We start from the raw sequence: 7,528 nt of genomic DNA on the forward strand, positions 1-7,528 counted from the left end.
ATGATACTTTATTCTCCTTATTAAACTATGCCCTATAATTGTTATTTTTTTTTTGTACAGCTTCTGCGTGTACATTTTTAAGTTGTAGTAGTTGTAAATTTTCTAAATTATTAATTTCTGTACGCCATTCACTCTGTATGGTATCTGTTATTTTACCATTTCTATCATCCTTGTTACATAAAATGATCATTTTGTTAAACAATTATGTAAAGTACATATCGTAAGTACAACGTATTGAACTTTTTCTGGAAATATATTTGTACATGTTTTTAAATTCTGAATCTTCTAGCGAATAGTCCAAAGACATTTGCAGAGATATTCCTTGCTTTGGTTAATCGTATAATCGTCATTTGTATGTTAGGTCTTTCCGAGAAAAAGGTCTTAAAAGGTTTTTAATTGAAGAGAATGCTTTATCTCTAAGAAAAACAAAATTAAAATTATTTTTTGTTTCAGTTACTGTAGCTAAATTTGTGACCACATCAGTGTTTTATAAAATTCGGTATATTCAATAATACCACCATCAGATGATCTTCAGTTTTTTTCTATATCAACAAATATAAATTCATAATTTGTGTTGATAAGGACTATTAGTACAGTGCAATAAAAGTTTTTGCAATGGTATGAGTGTACTTCGGTGTTGGATGGTTGCACTATACGAATGTGTTTTCCGTCGAAAGCTTTACCACAATTCATAAAGCTTTATTTGCGAATTGTTGAGTTATTTGTAACCATTTGTCTTTACTCTTAGGAAATTGAAGTTATACAAGAGGTAGTACAAACGTCCGACGGACAAAAAAGTAATAAAAATAAAGCAGCGACAAGTGCTGCAATATTTGTGAAAGTAAGCCAGCACGCTTTCCAAAATATTAATGAAGCTATAGAATTTGAAGCAGTTGGCATCAATATTACTAAAAAATTAGCAAAAATAGAGAATGCATAGGCCATTTATGTCGAAAGTTTGATAAATTCTATTGTAACAAAAATTTTATTAAAGCAACTAGCTCCTCATATTATTCTTACTGATAAGGAAAACTCATTTGTAGATATCGATTAAAATAAAAATTACAAATAATTTTGGTATTTTGAATAAAGCTAATAGGATATCAGCACTCACTCTTAAAAAATTTGTTCTCAATGCTGATCTCTATCCTGATACTGCCTATTTCACCTATACCTTCATTTGCTTTTTATTTCCTTATATTGAGAAATATATATAACGCATCATAAACGATTAAACGAATTCTTAACCTTTTTCTTCGAAACATAATGTTCATTGTAAATTTACGCTCAGAAAAGGGTAATAGAATCTGCCAACAAGACAAACTCGATGATGTCTACCTTTGCGTCGTGTAAAACTTTCCAACTTGATGGAAATTCCGCGCGACACTCTAAAACCTATCAATTTGGTATTTCGAAGCGTTCGTGTAAACGACCCTAATCAATAGAACTCAACTTTAAACTCTTTCTAGAGAGAATAAAGGAGACACTAGAATCGCGAAATAGAGAGGAATAGAGATATTGTCGATGTATCAATCAGATATGTATTAAAAACTTGTTGGTAATTGATAGTTTACCCAGTATGGTACTTACATGGGCAAGAAGAGTTTATTGTTCAACTTGCCTATTCTCATGTTTGTTACGCGATGCTACAGAATCATTAGTAAATGTCATCGATTCGGCTAATAATGATTGCGTCTGACAATGAATAAGTTAACTTATTGTACTACAGTGAAGCAGACCTACATTTCTTCTGAGTGCCAACTCCTGAGCTCTGCACAGTACATAAAAGAGACATGTACATACTATATATAAATCCACCTGGCAAACTTGATATTTTTGAATAATCTTACTCAAGCAGATGGTCATGTGATAATGATCATGTAATAAGCACTATTTCGGTTCTCATTCACTCACATTTATAGCCATTTAATTACTGTGATTAAGATTTCATTTAACCCTTATCATACTAAGACGAAATCGCTTTGACTGAGCTCTCAGAGCTTAAGCGCAAACTTTCAGAAATTGGAAATCAGAAATAGGAACAAGTGTATAAACAGGTTTCAAAAGTATAAAATTTGAAACTCTAAGAAATTCAAGATTTGTATTGTGGATACAGAAAAATTGCAAATTTAAATATTTAAAAAATGAAACTCGCTTGTATCAGAAAAATAGTGCAGTGAAGTCTTGTTACATGTTCATCATTGAAGACTAGTAAAGGCATATATCGTATACAGGACAAGCACTCACCACTTGAATTCGAACCGATTGTTTGTGACGAATAGAATTACGTTTTAAAGGGAACCTTTTCTTGCTCAACAGATAACGAGAATTTACTGTATTGGGGTATCTGAGTGACTTCATCTTTGTATACTAAGGATTAATTATGATTTTAAAGTTGTTGACGTACTATTTCTGTTGTAATAAAAAATGAACACAAAACCTCTTACGATAATTTTGATAACCCTTGTAATACCTGAATATTCTCTTAGTTAAGCCGAGTATTTTTCTAGCAATAGATACCTTTCTCTATTACAAATATGTGTAGGTAGATTAAGTAACTTTGACATTTTTTGCGAGTTTGCTTCGACAAAGACTAAAAAAATAGAAAGATCATCAACCCTGTCCATCCATATTTAGATTAATTCATTTTTTATTAATTTAGAGAGGATTCTTTAAAGATGGAAACAAGAGCTCTTCAAAGGGTTCATGAAACTGCGACGACTAAATAATAATGAATCTATATAAGTGAATGAGAACTCAATCGGTGATCATAACGTGATCGTTATCACGTCACCGCACGTTTAGGTAAGATTAGTCAGAAACCCCAAACTACGCGGTCTATCTATATAGGTATGTATGTGCTGTAAATGTTGTCTGTTTGTGTTATTTTTGTGTATGACTGTTGCGAAAATGTGTGTAAAGACTACTGTGTTTCCTAATATATTCTCACAGACGTGACTCTAAACTTGGAAAAGTATGATAATTGTATAATTACTTTCCGCTTCTAAGGAGTGGTCTTGTTTCCAGAATATAATACACTTTTTCAAACAATTGTGAAATCAAATATTGTATTTGGTTAATGAGTAACAGTCTTGAGTTATTCTGAAATAAAACAAAAAACCATATTTCGAAATAATTTTCAAATTTGGTTTCACCTACTTTATTCTTTCTATTTGGGAAGTAATACAGGGAAACTAAGTTTATTTTTTGTTAAAATCGAAATAAATAAGTTTTGTAATCAAATAAATTAACTTCTACACATATTTTTTTATAATAAACATAGATTCTGGAAATTTTTATAATATACATTTGTTTGCTCCCGAAATTGTTCTGGCTTCGTACGTGTTCATGTACATATTATGTGTTTTACGAGCGTAAGATACTGTGAAGGGATCTAAATTTTTGACACATTGTCAATTAACAATATATATAACAGAAAATAACAATATATATAATTAGAAAATATTTACTAAATATAAAATACCAAATAAAATAAAGAATTACTTCATTTAATAACCAATAAGTGAAATAATACGAAGAAAAATTATTTGCTTATACAAATAAATTGACGTATAATCATTTAAAATAATGTTTAGTAAAAACAAGATAATATATTATTTTAATAATCATTTAAAATATTTTATTTAAATAATACTGTTAAATATAATAGATATCGGTTTCTAAAAATGAAACACATTTATTTGAATTTCTGCCAATCTAAATTAAGACAATTCACAATAAGTATAATTTTCCAAGTGTATCAATTTATTTACTTTCAAGTATATAATTTAGAATTGGTTAGCAAATTTAATTTGGAAATCTGAAGATTTAGAAGCTTCGAATGTTTGGGAATACAAAATTTTAAATATTCGAAACACAGAGGTGTGGAAATTTGAAAGCTTTTAATATTTAATTTCTAAAAATTGAAAATTTTGTGAAATTGAAGATTTGTAGTTTAAATGTTTAAAATTTATAAATTGAAAGCTTTGAATGTTCGTAAGTTCAAGGTTTGAGAATTTGAGAAAGTGAAGATTCGTTCTTTGAGTAGTACTCGAAAATCTGCAAATTTAAAATTGCTTGTGTTCAAATATTGAGAGCCTTGAGGAATCTCACGTTATTGTGCTAAGAGTTAAATAATTTTTATCCATGAATTAGTAGATACACGACAAAATTATATAGCAAAAATAAAAGAAATTATTTTTGGAGAATCGATCAAGAAGATTACAAGGAAATTTTTGAAACACAATGCCAATTAACTCGTTTCTGTGTATTACGATTCAGTTAACGGATACGAATGAAATTGACGGAAAATTCTAAATAGGCCTCTCTTCATTCGTCTGGCTTTTTCTTAGGGCCTTTACTATGAGTAACCAGTAAACTGGAACGAGCAACTACATGTTGCTCAAAAATAGACCATGTCTAATTTGGTGTCCGTGAACTGAACTGGCACACAGCACACTCGAGGCCCGGACAAACGCTTTCGATTACGAAGAGTATGTACATATCTATATCGTAACGTATTGTTCGTTTTTACTTTCTATCTTCTTCTATTTTTTCATAGTTTGAAAATATTCAATTCACTTGTTAACATATTTACCTAATTGCAAAAGATTTTATCATGGTTTTATTTTTAAATGTAAAGAACCCTTAGAGTTGGCAATTAGTATATTACAATAAAATATTTTAATTGAGTAAATTAAAGCAATATATGCAAAATGATTAAGTGATTAAATAACTATAATATTAAATTGTGATTAATAATAAATTTAACTGTAGTCTCTGCATTAACAAATGAATGTGTAGCTGTATAGTTCTCAAATCCTACTGTCTATAGTTTTATTGTTTAAATGAAAATAATAAAGATTATTTAAAGAAAACATTTAAGGATTATAGGAGGAATAAAAGATGGTTATAGCAAGTAATAGTCAACACGTTAGTGATTAGATATAAATGTATTACCCTTTTACAGTTTAGACAATTTTTGAAAACGACGAAACTTACAAAATTAACTAGTAGTTATAATAGCAAAAATCAAGATGTGACTATGTTGTAAAATTAATCACAGTGATACATTATAATTTATTATTACAGTAATCTGCCTAAAATGTTAATTTGTGACATATAAGTATATTTTTTATTTATTCGTATTAATTGTGTACAAGTGCTTTTAAAGTAGTTTTACTCTTTCTCGTATTAAACTTTTTCTGCTTTTGTTAGATTATTGAAGAAGCGAAATGAAATAGGTAGAATACAATGAAAATTCAGTGTAAAAGCAAATTCTTTAAAATTCTATTGCAAAAGCCTAAGATCTGTTTCAACGATTTATACCAAGATATAAAACTGTTAACCTATTGCTAAATAATGGACATATAATACGTATGTAGAAAGCAATTTTTAAGGAAAACAATAGGTTTTCTTTAAATACAAAATACATTTAAAAGTGTATTGGATCGCATAAAGTTGAAAAAAATATTCATAGATTTCTGTAAATATTTCTATTAAATACTGTAGTTTACGATCGTACTTGTTCTCGAATATTTTTATATTTAATATTTATTATATCTTGTTGCCATCGACGCGTGTTTTTAAATAATCAGAGTATAACAGCATGCCATCTTGTGTAACACGAAAATCGAAAACTTCTTATGTTTCTGCGCTTCACTACGATACACATATTAGCGTCATACGTATAAAAGATATATTAGTTTACTTTATCATTTTCTGGTATGTAAGTCTAATCATTCTGTAGGGTTCACAAAACCGTAATATGTTAGTGAAAAATACGTTTGTAAGGAATTTTATCATATTTGTTTAGGACTAGATTTGAAATAATAGATACTAACACATCTAATAGTAGCGAGAAAACCATAACTAACAATTTAACAAAAAATAATATTTTGCATTTGACACAAGAATAGTAATATGATAAAAGTACTGGATTTCCATGAATATTAAATCACATAAATTTTAGTAGAATAGTTAGCGATAAACTAAAAATTGTTACAAGACAGTATCAATTACTTGAACTATATAATAATACATTTTAACATCTTTTTCACATTAAAAGTTGTTACATAGTATCAAAATACATTTACTATCTATTTATATATTTATGTAGTTTTTATTAATTTTTGATTTATTTATCTCTACTAGTTATCTCTATATAATTTTAATTGCAACTATCCATGTAGTTATTCCCGGATAAATACAGTGCCTGCATTATAATTAAATGAAGATAGACATTAGAAAATTAGAGAATTGAGTTATTATAGTGGAACTTTGCATCATTTGATTGACGATATTAACAATCTTTAACCCACTAATACCAAAGAATTAACGTACAATGAACTCAATCGACTGACGATTAGTTAAAATTTAATTTGAAGCCAATAATAAATATGTTCACATGTCGGAGAGCGTTCGTTAACTCGTTGCGTAAGAGTATACCAAATTTAACTGCCAGACATAGTTTTAAAATGGTGATATTGATTACAAAATTACTTCACTTAGATAGATTTTTATTTTCGCGGTAAAAAAACGCGACACTGAACTTCTAAAAAATTTCTAGTCTCACATGTTCTCTACATTTTCAATACTTCAAAATTTGAAAAATGTTGAGAAATACTACAACATTTTAGTGATAACAACAGAACTGTATAACGTCGAAATATCAGACACATCTTGATAAATGTTTATGCTGTTATAGTTTAGTTATTAAAAATAATAAGAATAAAGTATTCGTTAAAAGTTGTTCCAAAAATTTTTACAGATGTTAATAGTATTCTTTTTATTGAAAGCTAATACTAGAAGATAACAAATTATTGATAAATTTGATTGGTGATGCATCGATCGCAGAAAGAAGGAAAGAATCTCAAATACATGAACAAGGTTTGGAAATCTCATTCCGCAGCTGCTTCCGTTTTAGTCTGAATTACTTATTAATTTGTGCTTAAGCAATACTCTTCGTGGCACTTCAAAAGAATATAACTTTAAATTATTGCCATAAAGGTTGTGGTGTTATTAAAGACGTCGTTCGCAGTTGTTACAGTTTCCTGAACGCGATAAATGATCAAAATTATGAGTGTTTTAATGCTGTATTTAATGGCGTTTAATGATTAATTACATTCGAAGTATTTTAAACAGACGTAAATAAAAGTGTGTGTAAAAATCGTTGAAAGTTGCAATGTCTATACCTGGATTTACAAGGTACCCCTAAAGATGCTATTTCCTCGGAAGTAGCGGCACGACTCCCACAGACGATGCAACGCTCGTTATTTCCCACTCCCTTCAGAGTCTATCCCTTCCTCTATGTGGTTCCTGATTCGTAAGATGTAATTCCAACTGATTTATTCATACATGATGAGAGTTTGTTAAATGTCCTCCATCTATTTAGAATTTATATTTATATTTCTGTTAAATATTGATGTATCTCTGCACGCGAGCATAATTGAATATTATACAATTAAACACTATATGCATTATCTAAAGAAAATATTTGAAAATGATTATATAATATATCAATCTTAAC

At 28.7% G+C, this 7,528-nt stretch overlaps 1 protein-coding gene across 2 annotated transcripts in view; it reads right to left on the bottom strand.

Annotated features, from left to right (window-relative positions):
• LOC143187502 (uncharacterized) overlaps positions 1-7,319 on the bottom strand; it is a 32,085-nt gene extending 24,766 nt beyond the window's left edge. Inside the window, exon 1 of one of the 2 annotated variants that reach the window (XM_076391712.1) lies at positions 7,194-7,319. The gene's annotated coding sequence lies outside the window, so the exon portion shown is untranslated. Of the gene's footprint in view, positions 1-1,590; positions 1,613-7,193 lie in introns of those variants that run through there. The other variant, XM_076391715.1, reaches the window with a different exon arrangement.
• Positions 7,320-7,528: the final 209 nt, after the last annotated feature.

Source organism: Calliopsis andreniformis, unplaced genomic scaffold (genome assembly GCF_051401765.1).
Source record: "Calliopsis andreniformis isolate RMS-2024a unplaced genomic scaffold, iyCalAndr_principal scaffold0048, whole genome shotgun sequence".
In the NCBI taxonomy this organism is placed as follows: domain Eukaryota; kingdom Metazoa; phylum Arthropoda; class Insecta; order Hymenoptera; family Andrenidae; genus Calliopsis; species Calliopsis andreniformis.